Below are 26,098 nucleotides of genomic sequence, written 5' to 3'. Positions count from 1 at the left end.
ACACCAAGGGAGGCAGCAGTAAGGGATGCCCTACAAGTGCCCTGTGTGCAGGAAGAGTGTCGCCTTGATTTTTTATGATTTTCTAAGCCTTCTGATGTTTACATTCTTGTAGCAAACTTTCTCACACACTTTCTGTAAATAACTTATTGTTTTGCATTCTTTTTTAGAAGAAGAAAAATTTGATGGACTGTTGGTTTGTCCAGTGTCATTGGAGAGGTGGCACTTTCACCCTCCAATCCAGTCACTTTTAGAAAACTCTAAATGTTGGAGTCAGAAAATAAACTTCCCTTTTCTCCCCCTTGAGAGCAGCAGTGTGTGCGCTCGTGTTGTTTTGTGTCCTACAGTGACAGGAAGAGCTTTGAGCGCTGCTTCAACTCCATCCCCCGTTGGGGACCCCCACTGGATGGTCCACAGTGACCCTCACTGGGCAGAGACTTGGTCATCCATGGTCCTGGTGATCCATGTTGGGAAGACACCTGGCTGGTGGTCTCCACATCTTCCTGGCTTCCCTTGGGCACTTGGACACAGCCAGAGAAAAATCCATTGGGATGCAAACTGACATCAGAATTTCATAGGGGACAGGACATTTTTTTTACTTTTGACACCAAAAAGTCTGACCTTTGGAATCCAATCATTGCTTCGGGTGGCATCCAGGAATTCCAAATGGTGTTGGAGGTCTTTTCCAACCTGAATCATTCCATGATTCTAATTCTCTCTGGCCCACCAGCATCTTCCACAGCCAAATGGTGATGGACTGGGGCAAAAAACCAGGATTTTGGAGACAATGGAGTGGAAATCCCTCTTAAAACAGGTCATTTCTACCCACCCAAGCACATGGATCCTCAGCCAGCATGGACACGTAAATGCTTTTATTTTGGCCTTTATTTTCTCTCATTTTTCTTTGCCCTTCACCCAACATTGGGGTAAATATAAAGACATTTAAATATCACACGGATGGTGACATTGTGGGACATGGGTGGGGACATGTTGGGGATGGGGATGGGGACAAGGACATGGATGTGAACATGGCTGTGGATGGCGATATTGGGCATGGGGGGGTGTCACAGATAGAGATGGCGACATGGGGCTCTATGGCCATGGATGAGGACATGGGGGACATGGCCATGGATGGCGACACAAGTGGCCTAGGGGACAAGTCCATGCGTTGACATGTCCATGCCATGAGGTGTCCCATGGCCAGGGACAACACATCCCCAACACCACCATGATACTGTCCCTTTCATGCTACCATTTGTTCCCTGCTCTTCCCCTGGCTGTGACACCCGCCTTGTGGGATGTCCCCATGTCCTGGTGACCCGTGTCACTCAGGCCACTCCCACCAGTGGCTCCAGCAGCAGCCAGAGCCCATCCTTGGCAGGCAGGATCAGCTCGGGCTGGCGGCGCGGGGGTGACGTCACGTTGTCCCTCCGCAGCACCAGCTGGGACGGTGTCAATGCCACTACCACCTTCATCTCAGCCATGGCAAAGCTCTGCCCGATGCAGTTCCTGCCACCACGTCCCCACTGTCACTGTCATCCCACTGTGAACCCAGCCAGGGACAGGGGTGGCACGTGGGGACACTCCTGTCCCCACTCCAGCACATACCTGGGGCCAGCAGAGAAGGGGATGAAGGACGGCGGGGACCGTCCCTTGCTGTTCTCCAGACAGTCTCAGAGGATTGAACACCTGGGGTGACACCGACACAGTCACACTGAGGGGACACAGCTGTCATCACTGTGGTGGCAGGGACACATGGAGGCCTTGAGAAAAGTTAATAACAAGTCAATAACAGGATGAGAAAAACAAGTATTAGTCTCAACAAGAAAACCACAGGTATTGGCAACAAAGAGGGGTTGGTGTGTAATCTACAACCAATGATGAGCTCGGGTTTTGTAATATGTATAAGCTTAATTAACACCACTATAAAAGAGTGTAAGCTAGATCAATAAATTGGAGTTCGATGCTGATCAATTAGGATGTGGTCGACTCCCTTCGCTTCCTCAAATGGTGACACCCGATCGTGATACAGCAACGCACCACGGAGGAGTGAAGAACACGCTCAGGTCCTGAGAAGCAGCCGGGACGGCAGAAAACGCGGAGAACAGAAAAAAAAAGCGGATAAAAAAGAAGCTGAGACGCCTCGTGCCTCGGGTGTCGTACAGGCGAGCCCGACTGATACGTGCTGCACGGACCTTGAAGAGGCTGCAACAGCGCTGACGATTTTAGGTATGAAAAGGCAAGCAGTATATGATTTATTTACTGCCTTTTTACAAAAAGGGCAGGTTAAGGGGATAGATTTGCAAAAGGATTTACCAGGGCTTTTGGCTTATGGCTACGATAGGGGAATTTTTATTAACCCCCATACAGTTCACGAGTTAACGGAGTGGCGTAAATTCCGTGATTTATTATGGGAGGCTACTTTAGAGGGCGATAAAACTGCCAAGAAGTTAGGTAAATTATGGCGGGTCATTCGCAATGAATTACTGCAGTTTCAGGCTGAGAAAGAGGCTGCCCAGCAGGCTAGCGCCGCTCATGGGTGTAATAAAGATTACGACCAGGACAGGGGATACGATCAGGATAGGGGATTACCAGTAGCCCCTGCAATGAGGACGGTCTTATTACCTGCTTCGCCGCCCTCTTCTGCTTTAAGCCAGGCTACGCAGAGCGCTTCTGAGGCTTCCACACCCCCTGAACAACACGAACTATGGCCAAGACCACCCGATAATCTCCCGAAAATCAATGAGCCGATCCCTGGGGCGGAAAATGACCTAGCGGGGGCTATTGCAAGGGAGTGGAGATTGGCCTGGGCTGTGCTTGCCAGAGACGCTATTAAAAAGGGGGATGGGGAGCTTATCAGCGCTGCTACCCAGCTGGCTTGTCCTGTTGTATTCAATCCGCAAGAGGGAGGGGGCATGCAGGCTACTATTACAGCTCTTGATTGGAAATTGCTGTCTCAGCTGAGGTCTACTGTTAGTCAGTTTGGAGTGAAAAGTGAGCCAGCCAAACAGATGTTAGATTATATTTTTGATGCCAGCCTTCTTCTTTTGGTGAATGATTGTCATGAGATAGATAAATTGATCTTTACTCAGCCTCAACAATTGTTTTTCAATGCTCATTGGCAAGGGCTTGTAAATGAATGTGTAGCACAGTTAGGGCTAGGCTTACAAGAACAGGCAAAGACCTCTCAAAATCAGGTGTTATCTGCTCTTGGACCTCTTCAAACGTCAGCAGCACTGCCTTCAACGCCTAGTTGGTGCCAGAACCGCAGTGACCACGCACCAACAGAAGTCGTCACTGCAGCATCAGCACCCTCTCCTGTCTCCAACCCGACACCACAGGGAGCCTCGGCTTGGAACCGGCAGCCGCCGTAGAAGTTATGCTGATGACCCTGCACCCACGGAAGATCCCGACAGGGATTCATGGACCTATTGTTATACAGGGTCACGCGGTGGGTGCTTTGCTTTTCGGAAGATCATCTGCGTTGGGATTATTTGTTTTGCCTGGCGTCATTGATGTGGACTATATGTTATGGTGCATACTCTTTTCCCACCACTCCAAATTAACAAAGGACTGAGAATTGCTCAGGTGGTGCCACTTGAGCCAAATGACTAAGGGACTACAGACTATGAAAGGACAAGAGAGGGGGGAAAATGGTTTTGAATCCACCAGAGGACTTACCTTACTGGCTTTGAACCTTTCTGAGAGACCAAGAAAAGGGTGGAAGTGGAATTTCAAGGACAGAAAGGATCATTTTCAGGCTTGTTGGACACTGGAGTCGATTCCAGCATTATTAGCCCTAGCCGTTCGCCTCCTCTCTGGGTTTGCATGAATGAAAAACAGCTAACAGCTTTCCTTTTCAGTGGTCCAATTACCACCTACCGTGCAATGCCTGATAAGGAAGACATTATGGCTCAGTTGGGGGTGGTTTTAACCCTTTGGGGTAAAAGCCATTGCTTGGACCGTGGCTGAGGAACCTTGTGACATATGCTGTAGAGATATTAGATGTGCTTTTAATGCTTCTGCTTATTTTACCTTGTATTTTTAATTATATTCAAAATATGGTCAGTAGAATGATAGAAAAAACCTGGCAGACTAACCTCCTTGCGCAAAAAAGAAAAACGGGGAATTTGTTGGAGAATTTTGCTCAGACATGGCTTGAAGGAAAAAAGGCCATGAACATATACAGCTGGTTAAAGAATAAAAGGCAGCTGTACGCAGCAAGTTCTCAGGCTTTTCCCTTAACAACAGTAAACACCATGTCCTTGAGGAAGTGATGAGAAAAAACATGGTGGAAAACATGGAGGCCTTGAGAACAGTTAATAACAAGTCAATAACAGAATGAGAAAAACAAGTATTAGTCTCAACAAGAAAACCACAGGTATTGGCAACAAAGAGGGGTTGGTGTGTAATCTACAACCAATGATGAGCTCGGGTTTTGTAATATGTATAAGCTTAATTAACACCACTATAAAAGAGTGTAAGCTAGATCAATAAATCGGAGTTCGATGCTGATCAGTTAGGATATGGTTGACTCCCTTTGCTTCCTCAAGGGACACCTCATAGGGTGGCCCTACCTCAGGCTCGGGCCAGAGGTCTGGGCTGTGGTGGGTCCCGTAGATGCTCATCAGGCAGATGACCCCTGGTGGGATGGGAATGGCCACTTTAGGGACAGCAGATGAGGGTGGCTGGTGACACTGGGGACACCCTGTCATACCCTTGGGGATGACATGGCCATCACGCTGGGGGATGTCCTCGGTGCAGCGCTGGGACACAGCAGTGACAGGATTGGCGTTTTTTACATCCTGTGACCTCCCTGTCCGTGGGATGTTGTGTCAGGCACTGTGTGAAAAACGCCAATCACTTGTTTTTCAAAACTTTAGAAGTTTAATAGTAATAAAATGGTTATAAAAATAGCAATATTACTAGAGTAATAAAAATTTGGACAATTAGGATTTAGGACAATATGGGACAATAAAAACAAAGAGTTACAGACGGTCCAGGTACCTTTTTCTGGTACCCATTCAGCACCACAGCCAGATGTGCTTCCACAAACAAAGGCATTGCACAGTTTTTTCCACCAAGATGCTTGAGCTTTACAACAGCAATTTCAGCTGTCAAACACAGAGGTTTGTAATATTGTTAGCATCTGTGCTGTCAAGGTCACGCTGCACCATTGCAGATAAGAGTGAACCCTCATGGACTGTGTGCTTTGCAAATCTGGCAAATTGATGTCACACACATCCCTGATTTTGGCCATTTAAAACACACCCGTGTCTCAATTGGCACCTTTTCCTCAGCAATATGGGCTACAGTACACACAGGGGAAAGGGGACTGGGTGCCATGGTACACTGGCAATCAGCTTTTGCAGCCTTGGGCATTCCTCAAACCATCAAAACTGATAAAGGGCCTGCTACACTTCCCAGGAAACCAGGCAATTTCTACAGCTCTGGGGTGTATCACACCAAACCAGCATCCCTCATTTACCAGCTGGACAAGCAATAGTGGAAAGAGCACATGGTGCCTGAAAAGGTATAGTTAATAAACAAAAGGGAGGTATGTGGTGAGACCCCACAAAGTAGAATAGCTAAAGCTCTATACACATTAAATCACTTAACAGTCTTAGGAAAATCCCAGAAGCCAGTTATGCTAAATCACTTCTTATCAATGCAATCGTGTAATGTTCAGCTGCCCAAATCCAAGGGAATGGCACGAGACCTCCTTACCAATACATGGGGGGGTCCCTGGGATCTCATTACCTGGGCTTGGGGACATTCATGTGTTCCAACAGACAGTGGGACACATTGGGTACCTGCCAGATGCATCCAGCCTGCACTGCATCCTGACAGCACCTGCTGATAAACCCTCAGCAGACACAGAGCCGTGTGATCAGTGATTGGTGACAACCTCATGGAAATCTGGGACTGCAGTTCACATAAAGATTCATCTGTTTACAAATTATTCCCCTGTTTACAAACTGTTTTCCTTGTCTACAGATTGTTTCCTAGTTTTTGTGTTTGCTTTTCTTTCTTTAATAAGGGTTGAATGATTCTTGTTCTTACAGACTGTTTTATTTTCTTCAAGGCTTAAATGGTTTGTTGTTTTTACAAATAAGTTGCAATCTGTAACCTATAAGCCTAATGCCTGGGGCATATTTACCTGAGCTCTCCCCTAGCAGTTCCTGGACATAAATGCTGCAGCTATAATGCAAATCAAAATTTATAGCAAAGAAAGGGTGAGATGTTGGTGTCACCTTGCCAGCCCCTGGGCTCAGTGACAAGAGCTTTGGCCAATTTGATCTCTCATAAGCCTGCAGGCATCTCAGTGGCCCAGGACCCAAAGGGGTGCGGAGTTCAAACCAGTGACAGCATCCAGACCAGGCCTTTCAAATGCTCTATATAAAGGAGGGAGTGGAAAACAAAACCCTCTCTTGCCACACAAACATCAGGGTGAGTGGTGTCTGTCTCCTGTGCCCCTTACCCTCCACATGTCACCTAACACAGAGGCAGATCCAGCTCTGGATCACCTCCATGCAGGTGAATCCTGGTGTGTGATCCATGCTGGAATCTCATGGATCCTCTCATTCTGCAGAAACAGGCAGAGAAACCAATTGCTTGACCACAGGTACAGAGGGGAATCTGTGCGGGATTCCAGACGGGATATAGGGCAGGATTCCAGACCAGGGCATGATTCCAGATAAGGATCAGGTAGAATTCTAAAGTGTATCTGGGCTGGATTCCAGAGCAGGATCAGGTGGGATGGATGGGGCAGCATTGGAGTGGGATTCCAGAACAGGATTGAGGGGATTCCAAAACAGATCAGGTGGTGTTGGTGGAGCAGGATTGAGGTACAAGGGATGCAGTAGGATCTGGTGGGATCCTTGCTCTCTGTGGGCTCTTCAGCCAGATCCAACCCATGGCGACAGAGACAGGGTGACACCAACTCTTACTCTCATCACCAGCTGAATGATCCATGGTGCAGGTCCAACCCCTTCCCTCTCCCTGCAGAAAGCCACAAATTGCTGGCAGAGCTCATCCTGCTGTTCCCACTCATCACACAGCAGCCCTTCCCAACGGACTGACTTCCTGTTTTCCCATGTTTTAAACACAAGAATTACAGTTGTTCAAAATGTTTTATTTCTCATGTATAAATACCCTGGTTTGGGCAATAAATCTCCGTCCCATCCTCCAGTGCCCAGCACTTCCTCTCAGGGAATGAGGAATAGAAAAGGGGACATTGGGAACTGGAATAAAGACACTGGGGATGGGGACACTGGGAAAGGACTGGGGACACAGGAGCTTGGAGTGAGCACAGCAGGAGTGAGATGAGGACGTGACACCCATGCCCAGATCCATTCCTTGGGATTGATTTCCCACCCTGTGCCCCATGTCCAGGAGCAGACATGGGGACCAGGGATCATGGGGACATGGTGGATACAGGGGATACACACACATCCAGGGAATGGGCAGACCTGGGGGACACAGTGGGGACATGGGGGACACAGGGAGTTGGGATCCTGAGGATGTGGGGAGAAGGGATTCACAGGACACTGTGACTGGGGACACCAGGAGCTGGCTGGTGACACAAACACCGGGAATGGGGACACTGGGGCTGATTCCCTTTTATTCCCTGCCAGATGCAGCCCCCTTCTCGCTGCCCATCCCGGGGCCCTCGGGCTGCCCAGTGCTGCCTCCTCCAAGGAGCAGGCGGCTGTAGGCGCCGCGGCGTTCCCGCAGCTCCGCTGGTGTTCCCGTCTCCATCACGGCCCCGCGCTCCAGCAGCACCAGGCGATCGGCCCCGTCCAGCACCCGCGGCCGGTGGGACACGACCAGCACAGTCTTGGCCAGCCCAGTGCGCATCCAGCGCTGTGCCTGCAGCCAGAGAATGCTCTCATCCCAACCCATCCAGCTCATCCCAACCCATCCAGCTCAGAGAACACTCATCCCAACCCATCCAGCTCAGAGAACGCTCATCCCAACCCATCCAGCTCATCCCAACCCATCCAGCTCAGAGAATGCTCATCCCAACCCATCCAGCTCAGAGAACACTCATCCCAACCCATCCAGCTCATCCCAAACCATCCAGCTCAGAGAACTCCCATCCCAACCCATCCAGCTCAGAGAACCCTCATCTCAACCCATCCAGCTAGGAGAACACTCATCCCAACCCATCCAGCTCAGAGAACTCTCATCCCAACCCATCCAGCTCAGAGAACGCTCATGCCAAACCATCCAATCAGAGAACCCTCATGCCAAACCATCCAATCAGAGAACCCTCATGCCAGCCCATCCAACTCAGTCCTACCCTGTCCCACCTGATCCCACCCAGTCCCAACCAACCAATCCCACCCCACTCTCAGTCCCACCCTAATCCTATCATCCTGTTCTTACCATCCCATCTCCCTGTTCTCCATCCCATCCCCATGCCCACTATGCCATCCTGCCCACACTATCCCCATTCCCACTGTCCCATCCCATCCTACTCCTACCACTCCAACCCTTCCCATTGCACTCCATCTCTGTCCTCATCCCAGCATTCCCATCCCCTTCATTCCCACCCCACCCTATCGTATCTCCTTGTCTTCATCCTTTGATTCTACTTTCCTGCCATCCTACACCCCTGGTCTCTATCCCATCCTACTATCCTGTCCTATTTCTCCACCTCGTTGACTCACACCACCCCATCCAATCCCTGTCTTCATCACATCATTCCCACTCCATGCCAATCATTATCCCTTATTGCCACCACCTCATCCCACCATCCCGTTCCAGCCATCCCATCATACCCCATTTTCACCAACTGCACCCCTATCCACACCAACCCCCTCCATCCCACCCCACTCACTGCTCCATCATATCCATCATCCAGCGCCTCGTCGAGGATGAGCACGGCCGGACGCCAGAGCAGAGCCCGGGCCAGGGCCACACGGCGCCGCTCCCCCGCCGCCAGCCGCCCCCCGTGCTCCCCCACCTCTGTGGGAGCGACCACAGGGGATCAGTGGGGTGCAGCCCTGGAGTTCTCCCCTCTTCTCCCACCCCCCACACTCCCCCACCTCTGCGGGGGGACCCTGGGATCAGTGGGATCCTAGCACAAGAGGTTCCCCCCCTTTCCCCTACCCCCCACACTCCCTCACCACTGTGTGAGCAATCCCATGGGATCAGTGGGATCTGACCTGCGTGAGCAATCCCATGGGATCAGTGGGATGTGACCTCAGGGATCCCCCGCACACCCCACCATGTGCCACCCACTCCGCTCTCCCATCGCTGCCAGAGGATCCTGGGATCAGGGGGATGTGCCCCAGGGGTGCCCCATCCATCCCCCTGGCTCTCACCAGTGTCCCAGCCCTGCTCCAGCCCCTGGATCAACTCCATGGCTCCAGCAGCAGTGGCGGCCTCCCGCAGCTCTGACTCTGCAGTGCTCCAGCCCCAGCAGGATGTTCTCACGGATCGTTCCAGAAAACAGGACGGGATCCTGCTCCACCAGCACCACCTGCCCCAGCCCCAAGCCCTAGGATGCTGTCTTGGCTCCTGGTGTCCCCACCCCTGTTCCATGACCCCATCCCACCTTGGTGTCCCCATAGTGTCCATCCCTGATCCCATTCTCCCCATCTGTGTCCCCAGTGTCCCCACCCCTGACTTCCCACTTTTCCCATCCCCATTCCTGTCATCCCCATCCCATTTCCCAATGTTCCTATCCCATTTCTTGTTGTCCCCACCCTATTCCTGATGTCCCCATCCTCTTCCCAGTATCCCCATTTCTGCTCCCATGCTCCTGTGGTCCCAGTTTCATCTCATTGTTTGTTGCAGACATCTTTTATGGAAAATCCTTTCCTTAGGATTTTTCCTCCTGAGAAGCTGAGAGGCCTCAGGAACAACATGTAAACAATGATTATCTGCTACTGTGGAATGCAACAGGTGCATCTGTGATGGGCCCATGTTGGATGTTTGTAATTAATGGCAAATCACAACCCAGCTGGTGCAGACAGAGAGCCAAGCCACAAGCCTTTGTTATCATTCTTTCCTATTCTATTCTTAGCTAGCCTTCTGATGAAATCCTTTCTTCTGTTCCTTTAGTATACTTTTAATGTAATGTATATATCATAAAATAATAAATCAAGCCTTCTGAAGCATGGAGTCAAATCCTGGTCTCTTCCCTCATCCAAAAACCCCTGTGAACACCATCACAATTGTCCCCTGACCCCTGTCCCCATTTTCCCCATTCCATGCCCAGTGTTCCCAGTGTCTCTGCTGTCCCACCTTGCGGTGCAGGTACTGGTGTTCATACTCTGGAAGCGGGATCCCATCCAGCAGCACCGTCCCGCTGCCAGGATCCCGCAGCCGCTCCAGCAGCGCCATGGCCATGCTCTTCCCGCTGCCATTGGGCCCCGCCAGCGCCGTCACCTCCCCAGAGCGCACCTCGAAGCTCACGTCCTGTGGGATGGGGACAGGTGTGAGAGTCTGTCTGAAATATTCCTCATCTGCCTCACCATCATCATTGGGGGACCACTGAAGAGTCCCCACTGTCTAAAATCTCTGGTTCTGAAGGAGAAAGTCACATGTCAACAAGGCCCCGAGACCTGAGAGCATTGTTAAGCTGTTGTCCACAGGTGTATTTACTATATGCTACACTGAGCCAAATGAGAAGAAGAAGAGGGCACCTTGCCTTTTTGCAACAGTAGCCTTGGAAGCTGCCCCCTCTTTGCCTGGCTGGACTTCTCCTGAGTTTTGGGTGGTCCTCCACAAAAGACCCCTCACTCGTCTTATAACTGCCGTGACAGACGGACTGAGATGTAAGAAGCCTCTCCATCAAAGACCAAGACATGAAACCCCCATGTGAAAAGGCCCCCCACACTCTTTCCAAGGATTGGGACTGAGACCCCCAACTTGGGAGAGGTGTGTGGGGGAGGCAAGCTAACCAAAGCAAGATGGATGTTGCAGGTGTGAGCAGTGGACCACGAAAACAATGGCTCACGCCCACTGCTGAACATGGACTGTGTGTACCCCTTTTCCAAACATTATTCTTTCCTCCCCAAAGATACAATAAACTACCTTTGACTCGGTTGCAAAATCCATTCCCCTTCCCCCATCAAAAAAAGAGTATAATTGGGGTCCAGATGGACTGCAACCCTGAGATCTCCCCGACGTAACAGGCGGATCCTCGACTGGACTGGACCAAAGGATTTCGTCTCTGCATTTGGTAGCTATATCCCCCTCCTTCTCTCTCTCTCTTTTCTATCTCTATCTTTTTCTCTCCCTTAATCCCTCTATTGCATTTTGTTGTGGTCATTCAATAAAGCTGCATTTGTTTTATTACTGCAAACCTCCTGTGCCGTGTTGGTTTTTTTGCACCCTGAGATCAATCCATGAACTATCAAGAAACCCGTTCGTAAGGATGGATTGTGACAGCAGGTGATGCCAAAATTCCCACTCCTGGGAAACCCCACCTCCCCCCAGACCCACCTTCAGCACAGGGTGCTCTGGATTTCCAGGATATGTGAAGGAGACCTTCTGAAAAGTGACATGGCCCTGAAGCTCGGGAGGCTCCCGCGTCCCCCCGACATTCCCTGCGGGTTTCCGATCCAGGTATTCCCAGATCCTCTGTCCAGCAGCTGCGTTGGTCAGGAATTCATTGAAGCCGTAGAGCAGCACCTGGGGAGAAGGAAGGGGGTGGCACCAGGATGGACAGAAGCACAGTCAGATGGACAAACACGTGCATTCCATGGGATCACCTGGATATGGCTACCAACTCTGTCCTGGTACAGCAGGAAGGTGACGAGGACCCCAGGAGTGATGGATCCGTCACGGAGCTGCTGGTGGCTCCTGAAGAGCACCATGACCCGGATGGCCAGTTTGATCACCTGTAGGTGGGACAGGGATATTGCTGCCCCCAACCCACTCCTGGCGTCCCCATTCCATCTGCCCCCAACCCACTTTTGGTGTCCCCATTCTGCCTGTCCCCATCCCACTCCTTTGTGTCTTTATCTCTGTTCCTGGTGGCCTCATCTCTGTTCCTGGTGTCCTCATTCCAGTTCTGGTGTCCCCATCTCACTCTTGATGTCCCTATACCTGATCCTGATGTGTCACAGACATATTTTCTGAAAAATCTTTTCACCAGGATTTTTCTCCTGAGAAGCTGAGAGGCCTCAGAAACTAAATGTAAACAATAATGATCTGCTGCTGTGGAATGAAGCAGGTGCATCTTTGATTGGTCTCATGTGGTTGTTTTTACTTGATGACCAATCACAGGTCCAGCTGTGTCAGACTCTCTGGTGAGTCACAAGACTTTATTATTCAGTCCTTTCTAGCTTTCTAATGTCTCCTTTCTCTTTCTTTAGTATATAATTTTCTTTTAATATAATATATATCATAAAATAATAAATCAGCTTTCTGAAACATGAAGTCAAGAATTTTGTCTCTTTTCTCATCCTGGGGACCTGCAAACACCACCACACTGATGTTCCCAACCTTTATCCCAGTGTCCCCATCCTGCTTCTAATGTCACCATTCCCATTCCTGCCATGCCTGTTCCTGAACTCAATGTCCCTGTTCTGTTGTCCCCATTCCTGGTGTCCCCATTGTACTCTGAGTGCCCCCATCTCAGCCGCTGGTTTCCCATTCCTGGTCCCAGTGTTCTCATTCCCAGTGTCTTCATCCCTGACCCTGGCATCCCCCATTCTCTGCTGTTCCCATTCCCAGTCCCCCCTGACCCTGTAGACAAGGACGAAGATTGCCAGCTCCAGCTCTATCTGCTCCTTCAGCCTCAGCTCCTTGGCCAGGTTACATCTGTGCTGCTCCTCCTCCTCTGCTGAAAAGGTTCGGATGGTCTCAATGGCGGCAACAGATTCCTGCACCCCTGCGGCTGTGCGGGCAGATGCTTCCAGCATGGATCGCTGAAGGGCCTGTGGCAGCAACAGGGGATCTCCAACTTTCCCAGGTCACCTTCCTGGCCCACCATCCACATCCCATCCCACCACACCCACTGCATCCCCACTATTGCATTCCCGCCATCCCACGCCCTTCTCTCTCACCCTCACCATTCCCATCCATTCTCCTAATCCCACCATCCCCATCCCCACTGTCTCATTCCATACCCACTACCTTATCTCATCCTTCTCATCCACACCAGTCCCATCTCGACCATTTTGTTCTATCCTCATGTCAGCACTCCCACCATCTCACTCCCCTGGTCTTTATCCCCTTTCATCCCACCATTTATCGTCCTCCTTTCCATTCTCCATCCCATCCCCATCATCCCATTCCCCTTGTCTTCATCCCCTTTCATCCCACCATTTCCACCTCCATCATCCTCCTTTCCATTCTCCATCCCATCCCATCCCATCCCATCCCATCCCCACCATCCCATTCCCCTAGCCTCCATCCCAGCTCCACCATTCCCACCTTTCTTCAGTCCCCCCCCACTCTTTCCCTCCTACTCCTGACCTGTTTGCGGGTGCTCTGGATACGGCGGGTGGCGATTCCAAGGGGCACCTCCAGCAGTGCCAGCAGTGCCAACCCCGGTGCCAGCCCCACCATGAACCCCTCCACCACCAGGGCCATCACCAGGCTCCGCAGCAGCTGGTTGGCTCCACTCGGTGCTGCCCTGCACACCCGTGGCACTTCCATGGAAAACTGAGCCAGGAGCTCAGCTGCAGGGTGGGAAAAGAGGTTGGGATCGTGGTGGGTGAGACCATGATCCCATCATGGATGATCCCATTTGGGATGGGAATGATGTAATGGGGAGCAGTGGGATGGGATGATGGGAATGGCTGTGGAGATGGTCAGGGTGGAATGGGGAGGGACAGGGGAAATGGGATGGTGGGAAAGGAAATGGTGGGATGGGGTGATGGGATGGTGTAAGGCAGCTGGGGATACGCAACAGGGTGGAGGCACGGGAGTGAGAATAATGGGGACAGAACAGTGGCTAGAATGGGAAAGTGGGATGGGGACAGGATGGAACACTGGAGTAGAATGAAGCCAGGAAGATGGCATAGGATGGAATTGGATGGGATGGTGGGAATGGGAATGATGGGGATGGAGTCGTGGGATGGGATAACAGACAGATGGGATGGGATGGGATGGGATGGGATGGGATGGGATGGGATGGGATGGGATCAATGGGATGGGATGGTGGGAATAGAATGGAATGGGATGGGATGGGATGGGATCAATGGGATGGGATCAATGGGATGGGAACGGATGGGATAAGTGGGATGGGATGGTGGGAATGGGATGGGATGGGATGGGATGGGATGGGATGGGATGGGATGGGATGGGATGGGAAGGGATGGGATGGGATGGGAAGGGATGGGAAGGGATGGGATGGAATCGATGGGATGGGATGGTGGGAATGGGATGGGATGGAATCAGTGGGATTGGATGGGATCAATGGAATGGGATCAATGGGATGGGATCAATGGGATGGGATCAATGGGATGGGATTAATGGGATGGGATGGGATCAATGGGATGGTGGGGATGGGACTGGGGTGACAGACTAGCTGGGATGCAATGGAACAGGTGGGATGGGTCAGGTGGGATTGGGCTGGGCCGTACCCCGTTACCTGCTGGTGTTCCCTGAAAGAAGTCCAGGTCTTGGTGCACCAGGTGGGAAAAAAGCCGCAGGCTCAGGCTCTGACGGAGACGCGCCATCAACAGCATGAAGAGAGACCCCCGGCAGCCAGAAAACAGCACACTGTGGGGACACAGGGACATGGTGACATCGGGGACGTTGGGGACACGGGGACAGGCCCTGGGAATGCTCCAACCCACCTTGTGGCTCCAGCAGCCGCCACCATCCCGACAGCTCCAGCGGTGACTCCATCCCCACTCCCGATGGCATCCAGCACCTTCCCGGTGGTGTACGGCCCCGCCATCTCCCCTGGGTGTCACCGAGGCTGCGTCACCACGGGTGAGACCACTGACACAGGGGGACCCTGATTTGTGGGGGGCAGGATCCGGTCTGGGGAACGGGGATCTAATTTTGGAAGGGCGGGACACGATTTGGGCAGGAGACAATTTAGAGAAGTCAGGACCCAATTTGGGGGGTTTCGTGAAAAATTTAGGGATTTTACACCCAATTTAAAGTGTCAGTACCAATTTTGGGGGGGTTCAGCACACAGTTTTATGGATCAGAACCTAAACATAGGAGATCAGGACCTTAAGATCCCAGGTCTTAGAGGTCAACATCCATATTTGGGCATCAGACCATTAGTTTGATGGTCAGCACCCAATTTTGGGGGACCAACAGTCAAGTTTGCAGGGTCAGAACCCATTTTGGAAAGTGAGCACCCCATTTTTGCAGGGTCAGCACCCAACTGAAGGGGTCAACTCACAATTTAGGAGGGTCACCACTCTATTTTAGGGTGGTCATCGCCTATTTAAGAGCTCAACACTCAATTTTAAGGTGCCAGTATCCAATTTGGTGGGGTATCCCAGATTGGGGGGTTCCCAATTTGGGGCTGCAGAGCCCAAATTGGGGGTGTCAACGCCTGTCACCACATGTCAACGTCCTAAGGTGACGTTAGGATGTTTGTATCCCCATCTGTGTGTTCTGTTTATGCTGGATATCATGTTCTGTGCCTTCAAGACTGGCTCTGAAGAGTGAAAGTTTTGCTTTGGTTTTGTTATCAGCCGCTCCCCCACGGCTGGCGGGACACAGACACGGGGCAGTACATGGTGCTGCTTTTGCTTTTTGCTTGCCTTTTTGCTTTTCTCTTGCTTCTGCTTTGCTCCTGCTTCGCTCTTGCTTTTGTTTCCACTCATTATTTAGTTTAGCTAAGCAGTCCGAATTTTTCCCCGGACTGTTTCTCCTTTCCCTTTTTTCGACCTACTTGAGCCTGCTCCAGACCGGGACCTGGGAACACCGAGAGTTTGCACTTTGTGGCTGCAGCAGCTGCCCCAGGACCAGAGGGACTGAGAACAGAGCGACCACTCCCAAGAGAGACTTTCTGAATTTGTCATCTTTTTCAGAGTGGTGAAAGAGTGTTGTCATCTGGTATTGTTCATTTTGTGTGCCTTGCATGTTAAATAAACAGGTTCTTTCCACTTCTCTCTGAGGAATCTTTCCTGAACTGGTTTGGGGACGGGCTGTGTGGATTTGCTTTCTGGAGGGGCCCCTTTTGGAGGTTTTCTCCCAAATTTGCCCTAAACCAAGACAGTCACCCACCAACGACAGCCAGCACGAGGCAGAGGACAGCAGCTCCAAGGACATTCCTCTGCTCCCAGGTCAGTGCCAGAGCGCGCCGGACGCTGCTGGGAGCCTTGGGGACGCCTCCGGGGGTCTCGGGGATGCTGCCGGGGGCTGGGGGCGCGGCCCAGGCCAGCATGGCCAGGGCGGCAGCGGCGTGGGTGACCCCGAGCCAGGCGGGCGCCGCGGCCGCCAACAGCCCCAGGCCGGCCCCGGGCGGCCCCAGGAGGCTCCGGAAGGTTTCGAACACCGCGGGAGTGGCGGCGGCCGTGACGGCGGCCGCGGTGGCTCCAGAAGGACAGCGAGGGGCTGGCAGCCGGGTGGCCACGGCCAGGATGGGCAAGCGCAGGGCAGCCTCGAGCCACACGCCCAGCACGCCCAGCGGCGCCAGCAGCGGCACCAGTGGCACCAGTAACACCAGTGCCAGGGCGTCGGCCACCAGCAGCACACCGGGCAGGAGAGTGGCGGGTGGCAGCGCCATGGTGGGACCGGTACGGACAGTGCTCTCTGTGGGGCTCACGGGGAATGAGCAACAGCCTGTGGAGACACCAGTTAAAACCAGTTAGGACTGGGGCGCTCTCCTGTGCACACCAGTGCTCTCAGTCTAGACTACAGTGCTCCCAGTCTGGCCCCCTGAGCTCAGCAGTCCACACCAGTGCTCCCAGTTCAGCCTGGGGCACTTCCCAGTCCAGCTTGGGGCACTCACCAGTCCACACCAGTGTTCCCAGTCCAGCCTGGGGCGCCCCTGAGTCCAGCCTGGGGTGCTCCCCTGTCCACACCAGTTCTCCCAGTCCAGACTACGGTGCTACCAGTCTGGCCCCCTGAACTCAGCAGTCCACACCAGTGCTCCCAGTTCAGACCCCTGAGCTCAGCAGTCCACACCAGTGCTCCAAATTCAGCCTGGGGCACTCTCCAGTCCACACCAGTGGTCCCAGTCCAGCTCGGGGCACTTGCCAGTCCACACCAGTGCTCCCAGTTCAGCCTGGAGCACTCTCCAGTCCAGACAAGGCACTCACCAGTCCACACCAGTGCTCCCAGTTCAGCCTGGGGCACTTCCTAGTCCAGCCTGGGGAATTCTCTAGTCCATATCAATGTTTCCAGTCCAGCTTAGGGCACTCACCAGTCCCCAGCAGTGCTCCCAGTCGAGCCTGGGGCTCTCCACAGTCCACACCAGTGCTCCCAGTCTAGACTACGGTGCTCCCAGTTCAGCCCTCTCAGCTCCCCAGTCCACATCAATGTCTCCAGTCCAGTTTGGGGCACTCACCAGTTCACACCAGTGCTCCCAGTCCAGCCTGGGGCACTCCCCAGTCCACACCAGTCCTCCCAGTTCAGCTCCCAAAAGCTCCGTTAAGGTTTCGCTTTCGAGCCCCCACCCATCCCGCTCTGCCCCGCCCTCTCCCCGCCCTGCCCCGCCCCATCCCCGTCCAGACCCCGCCTCCTCCCGGCCAGACCACGCCCCCTCCGAGCACCGTCTCCTTCGCCTCTCAACCCGCTCCAGCCCCCTCTGCCTGGCAACCGATGATGTCACCTCCGCTTTGACCAATCACAGGCGCTATTTCAGGCGTAGGCGTGTCAGGCCGGGATTCCCGCGCGCGCGTTCCGGGGAGCGGCGGCGGCTGCCGGGAAGGGACTGTGGCGGCATCGGGACCACACCGGGGCCGTCCGAGGGCGACACGGTCCGGACCGGGACACGCTGCGAGCAGCACCGGGGCCCGCACGGGCCCCCGGGACTGCCCGGAACCACCGGCGGGAAGAACCGGGAGCAGGACCGGGAGCCAGCAGGACAGACCGAGACCCACCGGCCACAGCAGAACCCACCGGACCCCGTGTCCCCGGTACTGTCTCCCCCCATTCGCCGGCTCCTGGCCCTGCTGGGCCCTGAGCGCGGGCGATGGACGCTGGTGGGGAGCTGATGTCGGCTTCTGCTCTTGGTACGGGGGGACCCCGACCGGGGGGGCAGGACCCCTTTGAGGGGCTTTGGGATCTGATTTGGAGGATTTGGACATAGCAGGACCCCTTTGAGGGGCTTTGGGATCTGATTTGGACATAACAGGACCCCTTTGAGAGGCTTTGGGATCTGATTTTGAGGCTTTTTGGACATAACTGGAGGGGGACAGGATGCCGTGGGGGGTTGCAAGGCCAATTTGAGGGGTAAGGACCCAATTTGGGGGAGGCAGAATCTGATTTGAGCGAGGTCAGAAACCAATTTGAGGGGTCAGGACCCAATTTAGAGGTTTTGAGCATCGGGTTTGGGGAATCAGGATCCAGTTTTGGGGCTCGACACGCAATTTTGGGAATGGTCAGGATCAATTTGAGGGGATTTGGGATCCAATGTGGAGGGTTTGGACATAACAGGACCCCTTTGAGGGGATTTGGGATCTGATTTGTGGGTTTGGACATGACTGAGGATGGGGGACAGGACCTGATGGGGGGTTGCAAGGCCAATTTGAGGCGTCAGGACCCAATTTAGAGGTTTTGAGCACTCAGTCTGGGAAATCAGGATCTGATTTTGGGGTTCAACACACAATTTTGGCAGTGGTCAGGACACAATTTCCAGTCCTCTTCCCTCAATTCAGGGGTCACCACCCATCGTGGTGACGCTGATGCTGTGTCCCCACCGGTGAGGTGGCCGCCCCCTACTTCACGGGGGCCATGTCACAGACCGGGTGGCACAGGAGGAGGACACCTCAGGCGCTGTGTGGCCCCTGGGGCTGGGTAGGTGGGTGACACCGGGTGAAATAAACAGGGCAGGAGACTTTTTCTCCTTTTTAATGCCTTTATTAAAAGTGATCAGCTCAAGGTTGGGAAGCTCGATGGGTCCGAAACTGCTCCCAGGGTGACTCGGAGGAGGAGGAAAGTGCAGCTTTGTCCACTAAAGGGCAGAGCTGGGGGTCCCACCTGTGACATTGTTCACAGGGGTTCTTGGATGAGGGAAGAGATGAGGATCTGACTCCATGTTTCAGAAGACTTGATTTTTTATTTTATGATATATATTACATTAAAACTATACTGAAAGGATAGAAGACAATGTTTCATCACAAGGCTAGCTAAGAATAGAATAGGAAAGAATGAAAACAAGGGTTTGTGTCTCTGACAGAGTCTGAGCCAGCTGACTGTGATTGGCCATTAATTAGAAACAACCACATGAGACCAATCACAGACGCACCTGTTGCATCCCACAGCAACAGATAATCATTGTTTACATGTTGTTCCTGAGGCCTCTAAGCTTCTCAGGAGGAAAAATCCTGAGGAAAGGATTTTTCATGAAAAGATGTCTGCGACACTTCACCTTGGCAGCAACTGGTATAACTGGTTCACTCTGCAACCCTTTTTTGCCCAAAAAATTCGCAGATTTTTTATTTATAACACCCCTGACCCCTCTGTCCATCCCGGCTGTGCCATCACCCAGCTGGGCTGTGACAGCCTGGCAGCTGAGGTCCATGCTCAGGGTGAGAGGCAGCAAAGGTTCTCAGCATCTCTGCAGGCTGGGTACTTTGTTCCTCACCTCCAGACATCACTCTGATCTCTTAATTCTGTATTGGCTCGTTGTTTTTGGGGTTTTTTCGGTGAGTTTGGTGGGGTTGCTTCCCATGGCATGCTGGTCCCGAGGTTATTTTGCATTTTCTCTGATGCCCCCCCCCCCCCCCATATTCCGTCCTCTCACTGTTTGGAGAGAAGGGCCATCAATTTAGCCTCAGGCAGGGCCATCCCGATACAAAAGGAGCAATTAACTAAAACGACTGGTGATTACAATAACAGACAGGTAGAACTTCACTGTGACTGTGCTCACAGGGGTTCTTGGATTGGGGAAGAGACGAACATCTGACTCCATGTTTCAGAAGGCTTGATTTATTATTTTATGATATATATTACATTAAAACTATACTAAAAGAACAGAAGAAAGGATTTCATCAGAAGGCTAGCTAAGAATAGAATAGGAAAGAATGATAACAAAGGTTTGTGGCTGGGACAGAGAGTCTGAGCCAGCTGACTGTGATTGGCCATTAATTAGAAACAACCACATGAGACCAGTCACAGATCCACCTGTTGCATTCCACAGCAGCAAATAATGTCAATGTTTACATTTTGTTCCTGAGGCCTCTCAGCCTCTCAGGAGGAAAAATCCTAAGGAAAGGATTTTTCAGGAGAGATGTCTGTGACAGCTTGACTGCCTGTTCTGACAAAAGCCTGTGCTCTAAGAAACTGCTGCAGCCCAAGACAGAGATAAAGGGGGGGCCCTTGAACTCTGAAACAGAGAGAGAGGCTGCTGTGGAAAGCAGGGTCAAAATGACCCCAGGAATTCTTTCTGATAAAGAAAAATTCACAGGAAATGTAACAGGAAATCAGTAGAATGAATATGTATGAACCTGTTGTGAAATTGCATGCAGATGTATTTGAGAGGGAGGTATGTGACTGTGTTCTCAGGGGTCCAAGGATGAGGGAAGAGATGAAAATCTGACTCCATGTTTCAGGAGGCTTGATTTATTATTTTATGACATATATTATATTAAAACTGAGCAGCTCAGCTTCTGTCCAGGCATTATTTCTTCTAAACAGCCCATTATCGGTCCAGGGATTATTTATCCTGAGCTGCCCAGCTTCTGTCCAGGGATTATTGATCCCGAGCATCCCAATTTCTCTCCACAGATTATTGATCCCTTACCTGTAGGGTTCCTGCACACCTCAGTACTCCTCAGATGATTGAGCAGCCCAACTTCTGTGTGGGGATTATTGATCCCGAGCAGCCCAACCTCTGTCCCGGGATTATTGATCCTGAGCTACCCAGCTCCTGTCCAGGATTATTGATCCTGAGCAGCCCAACTCCTGTTCAGTGATTATTGATCCTGAGTTACCCAGCTTCTGTCGAGGGATTATTTCTCCTGAGCAGCCCATTATCGGTCCAGGGATTATTTATCCTGAGCTGCCCAGCTTCTGTCCAGGGATTATTGATCCCGAGCATCCCAATTTCTCTCCACAGATTATTGATCCCTTACCTGTAGGGTTCCTGCACACCTCAGTACTCCTCAGATGATTGAGCAGCCCAACTTCTGTGTGGGGATTATTGATCCCGAGCAGCCCAACCTCTGTCCCGGGATTATTGATCCTGAGCTACCCAGCTCCTGTCCAGGATTATTGATCCTGAGCAGCCCAACTCCTGTTCAGTGATTATTGATCCTGAGTTACCCAGCTTCTGTTGAGGGATTATTTCTCCTGAGCAGCCCAGCTTCTGTCCAGGGATTATTGATCCCTTACTTGTAGGGTTCCTGCACACCCCAACACTCCTCAGGTGATTTAGCACCACAGTAGCCCCCGGATGCAGAGACATTTCTCCATCACATTTAAAAGAAAAGTTCAGGTGGGTTTTCCAATGAGCAATGTGGATTTCCCTGGAGTTCAGCAGGCAGGATCACATACCCCAGAACCAGAGCTTCTGTATCCCTATGGAAAGGTGATGGCACAGGGAATATCTGCTCTGCTGCTGACAAACAGCTGCAGCTGCTTTGGGTGCCTGAACATCTGCAGTGACAACTGCACCCAGCTGTTCCTGCTGCAGGAAGCGATTTTGGGAAAACATGGGCAGGATTGAGATGCTGTTCCCAGGTGCCTTCTAGAGCAGTATCAATAATCTTTCTGGAAGGAATGAGCTCCTGAGATTTGTTTTGCATTCTTTTATAAAAGAAAAGAAATTTATTAAACTGTTGGTTTGTCCAGTGTCATTGGAGAGGTGGCACTTTCAGCCTCCTCTTTCAATCCATGGTCACTTTTAAAAACCTATAAATGTTAGACTCAGAAAATAAACTTCCTTTTCCTTCACCTTCAGAATCCCTGAAAAGAACTGCTGCACCTCACCTGCACCTGGGTGCTGGGCCCCAGCTCCTGAGGGCAGCATCATCTCCCTGCTCACCTGTGACACAGGTACCAGCTGGGGAGTGAAAGAGCTGGGGCTGGGTGATCCCAGCGACAAAATAAAGCTATGCCTGCTTTTAATGTACGAATTGGTGTTAAAAAGTGTGAAAAACGCTAATCACGTGTTTTTAAAATGTCAAAAAGTTGAATGATAATAAAATGGTTATAAAAATAGCAATATAATTAGAGTAATAATTGGACAATTTGGATTAGGACAATAAGAGACAATAGAAGCAAAGAGTTATGCATGTCCGGGTACCTTTTTCTGGGCAAAATAAGCCTGATAAAGGACACACGTTAACATGATAACAAAGGTTTGTGGCTCGGACTCTTCCGAGCCAGCTGACTGTGATTGGCCATTAATTAGAAACATCCACATGAGACCAATCACAGATCCACCTGTTGTGTTCCACAGCAGCAGATAAGCAATGTTTACATTTTGTTCCTGAGGCCTGTCAGCTTCTCAGGAGGAAAAATCCTAAGGAAAGGATTTTCCATAAAAGATATCTGTGACACTTATGCATAGTAAACTTTTTTTCCCAAAGAAAAAATATTCCAATATTTTCTTTTTTCCCAAAGAAAATATTCCAAGAGCTGTTTAGCATGGGTCCTCCTCAGTTCCACCTTTTTAGGGCATGTGTATTCCTTGGTTGTGGTTTTGGTCCTTTCTTATCATCTTCAGTTTTGGCCGCTGCCCACACTGCCTTCAGAGGATGAGTGCTGATAGCTGGCACATCTGTACCAGGTGTCCTCATCCCATGTTCATTGGATGTTATCCCATCCAAGCAGGTACTGTAACACAAGCACACTTATATCAACTACATCACTATTATGTCTAAGCTTATAATTAACAACAGAAATGAAAACTGTATCTTTATAACCAAGTTATTTTAACAGCACCCATCTAAAATCCATGTTAACATTTGCACAAAGCCAATATTGCAATCTGTATCTATAGCAGGCCAAGGGCCGGGCGCCCCTCGGTGGCTCTGGCCCGGCAGAATTTTGGGGGTCCCGGTGTTTGGTGCCGGCAGAGCCCCAGCGCTGGGCCAGGGGTGCGGGGGACCCTCCCTGGGGGGGGTCGGGCTGCCCGGGGCAGGCGCTGCAGCATCAGCCTGGAGCCACGGGGGAATGGCCCGGGCCCGGCAGGCTGGGGGCTGGCACAGCGGAGAGGGGGTCCCGGAGCTGGGGGAGCCTGCGGTGTCGGACACCCCGATAAGGGGGAGCCCAGGAGCCCGGAGATGGTGGCACCATGGACAAGGGACACCCATGGTGTGAAGAATGCATATTTTATGATTGGCTCTTTGCAAATATTAAAACGAATATTATGTGTTATGTTAGGATGTTATGCTGTATTGATTTTTTAATTGATTTTTTAAGTGTGTTGAATATAGTTTAGGTTATAACATAATGTTAAAATAGAAACTGTGTATGTGAGGTATTTTTTAAAGAAAGGAATGAGGTACTCGCAGCAAGATGGCAGCCACAGGACACCTAAATCTTTCAGAGAAAGAGAATTTATTGCTGTCTTATCAGAGGAAACTAACTGCTTCCTGCCTCCCTCAGGCTTGAAGACGCCATCAGGATTCAGAGGAAGAAGCTGACACTGACCAGACACAATCCTGTGTTTGAATGGAATTTATGCATCATGTATGTGGTGTGTGAATATGCAACAGGTTATTGTTTTTAAGGGTTAATCCTCGGTTAATGTGTGTCCTTTTTTGGGCTTATGCTGCCCAGAAAAAGGTACCTGGACGTCTGTTACTCTTTGTTTTTGTTGTCTCATATTGTCCTAAATCCTAATTGTCCAAATTACTAATGCTCTAATTATATTACTATTTTTATAACCATTTTATTATTATTAAACTTTTAAAATTTTAAAAACAAGTGATTGGCGTTTTTCACCCTTGGGTACCCTGGGTGCTGAAACAGGGACCCCGCACAGGCAGCACCCCTGGGCCCCTCTGACTCACCTGGGGAGCCCAGGGAAGGAACCTCTGGGGTTGCCCCAGCAGCCCAGAGAGAGGGGACACCAGTACACACTGGGGCTGCAGGAGCCCAGACAGGAGGGAGCCCCTGAACTGCAAAGTAGGGAGACCAGAGAGGGAACTCCTTGGTGGGTGTTTTTTTGCTGAATTTTGGTGGTTTGGGTTTTTTTGAGGGTGGCTGAATCCTGGTGGTCTGGAGGTTTTTATGGACATCAGACACCTGGTGAATTCTAGAGATGGACTCAGGCAAGAGGAGCAGCCAGTCCCCAAAATCCCACTCTTGGCATCCCTCATCCCCCTCTGCAGTCCTCCCTCTAACATCTTTAGGCCTCTGGGAAGACCCCAAAGGGATGGAAGTGCCTAAAACGCTGCTGAAGTGCCTGAGCTGCTCCCAGCTGTGGATGTTCCTGTCCACAAACATCTCCTGGTCAGTGCCATGGGGGGCTGGGAAGGAGTTTAGGGGATCCTGAGAGGATTGGAAGGAGTTTTGGTGGCTCTTGGCTCCATTTGTGGTGCTGGGAAGGGGTTAAGGGGGCTTTGGAGGGGTCTGTGGGAGGGTTTTGGGAGTTGTGGAAGGGCTGTGTGGCTTGGAGAGAACTTGGGTGGGTCTTGGCAGAGGTGGGAAAGAGTTTTGATGGATCTTGGGGCCATTTCTATTGCACAGAGTGGTTCGGGGTGTGGGGGACAGCAGGGATCTGTGGGGTGGTTTGATGGAGCTGGAGTGGCTGTGGGGCTGGGAGGGGGTTTTAGGGCAGTCGTGACCCCCAGAGCTGCCCCCAGACCCTGCGCACAAGGTGCTGCTGGGGGACAGGGGCTCCATGGAGGGGTTTGTGTTCCTGGCACTGTGGGAGTGAGGGGGGATACCCCGGGGCCGTGTGTGACCCCCCCATGCCGGTGTCACCCCCTTGTCCCTCCCCACAGGGCTCCTGCCCCAGCTCTGCTGCCCCAGAGGGAATTTGGGGAGGGGGCAGAGGGGGTGAGCAGCCCCTGCTGGGGGATGGCCCCGGCCCAGCCCCTTTGTTCAGCATCGAGCTGGGCTGGGGCCGCAGGAGGAAGAGGCCAATGGGAAGCAGATCCTGCAGCTGGGACAGTGCTTGGGGTCAGGGCAAGGTCCTGCCCTGCACACCTGGCTCAGGTGTGACCCTGCCCCAGCAAGGGAGCGGGACATTCCCATCCCCATGGATCAGGGCTGGGAGTAGCACTTGGAGCACGGATGTGGAAATACTGGGAGCGACTGGGAGCTCACTGAGAGGGTGAATTATCCCACCTTCCCCTTCTGAGGCCACCCTGCCAGCTGAGAAATGCTCCTTGGGCCTCGGCGTTGGCCAACAGCCCCTGGGCTCAACTCCTCTGCAGCTCATCACAAACACTGCTCCAGCCACTGCTGCTGCCCAACCAGCTCCTGGTTCCTTTAGCAGCAGCCCTGGGAACTGTTTTTGTTCCCTCAGTGGCACAAGATCCCCGTTCTCACCCTGCCAAAGAAAGCTGTTGATGCCAAGTGCAGCCAGGATGAACCATTGCTGGGACTGAAGCCCCTCTCTTGGGGCCCTGCTCCAAAAGGAGCCCTTGGAGCTCTCCTGGGCCAGCGACTCCCTCTGAGTGGGGCCTCTCCCAGCCAGGAACTCTCCCGTTTGCTGCACTCGGGGATCCTGAACAACCACAGAGCCTGGGCCAATCCCCCCACTCCTCCAGGCTCAATCCTTTGCCCTTTGCTGGGGAGATGCCAAAGGATCCTCAGGGAGCATTGCCTGCCCTCAGGGGAATTTCTCACAGATGCCTTGCACTGACTCTTTGTGTCTGTGTGCACACAGGAGTGCCTGTGCTGCAGAAATGTGGCAGAAATGCTGCTCTCTGAGGGGTTTGAGTGCCTTGCATAGCTGAGCCAGTCAGACTTGTAGGTAAGGTTAAATCACAAGCTGTAAGTGAAGTTAAATGCTGCTAAGAGTAGTTCTTAGTTACTAAGTTGTTACCTTTAATATAAGTTATAAGCTAAGTTAAATATTGTAAAGTGTTTTTCCTCT

At 51.8% G+C, this 26,098-nt stretch overlaps 1 protein-coding gene and 1 pseudogene across 2 annotated transcripts in view; one reads left to right on the top strand and one right to left on the bottom strand.

Moving 5' to 3' along the window:
- LOC128937692 (hydrocephalus-inducing protein homolog) overlaps positions 1–26,098 on the top strand; it is a 291,738-nt gene that overhangs the window by 91,550 nt on the left and 174,090 nt on the right. The window lies entirely within an intron of this gene.
- On the bottom strand, positions 7,326–16,663 carry LOC128937691 (antigen peptide transporter 2-like; annotated as a pseudogene).

The sequence above is a fragment of the Melozone crissalis genome, unplaced genomic scaffold (assembly GCF_028551555.1).
Source record: "Melozone crissalis strain CALT ecotype California unplaced genomic scaffold, PUWL_Pcris_2 ptg000021l_1, whole genome shotgun sequence".
Lineage (NCBI taxonomy): Eukaryota > Metazoa > Chordata > Aves > Passeriformes > Passerellidae > Melozone > Melozone crissalis.
This window is presented reverse-complemented; position numbering and strand designations above follow the sequence as displayed.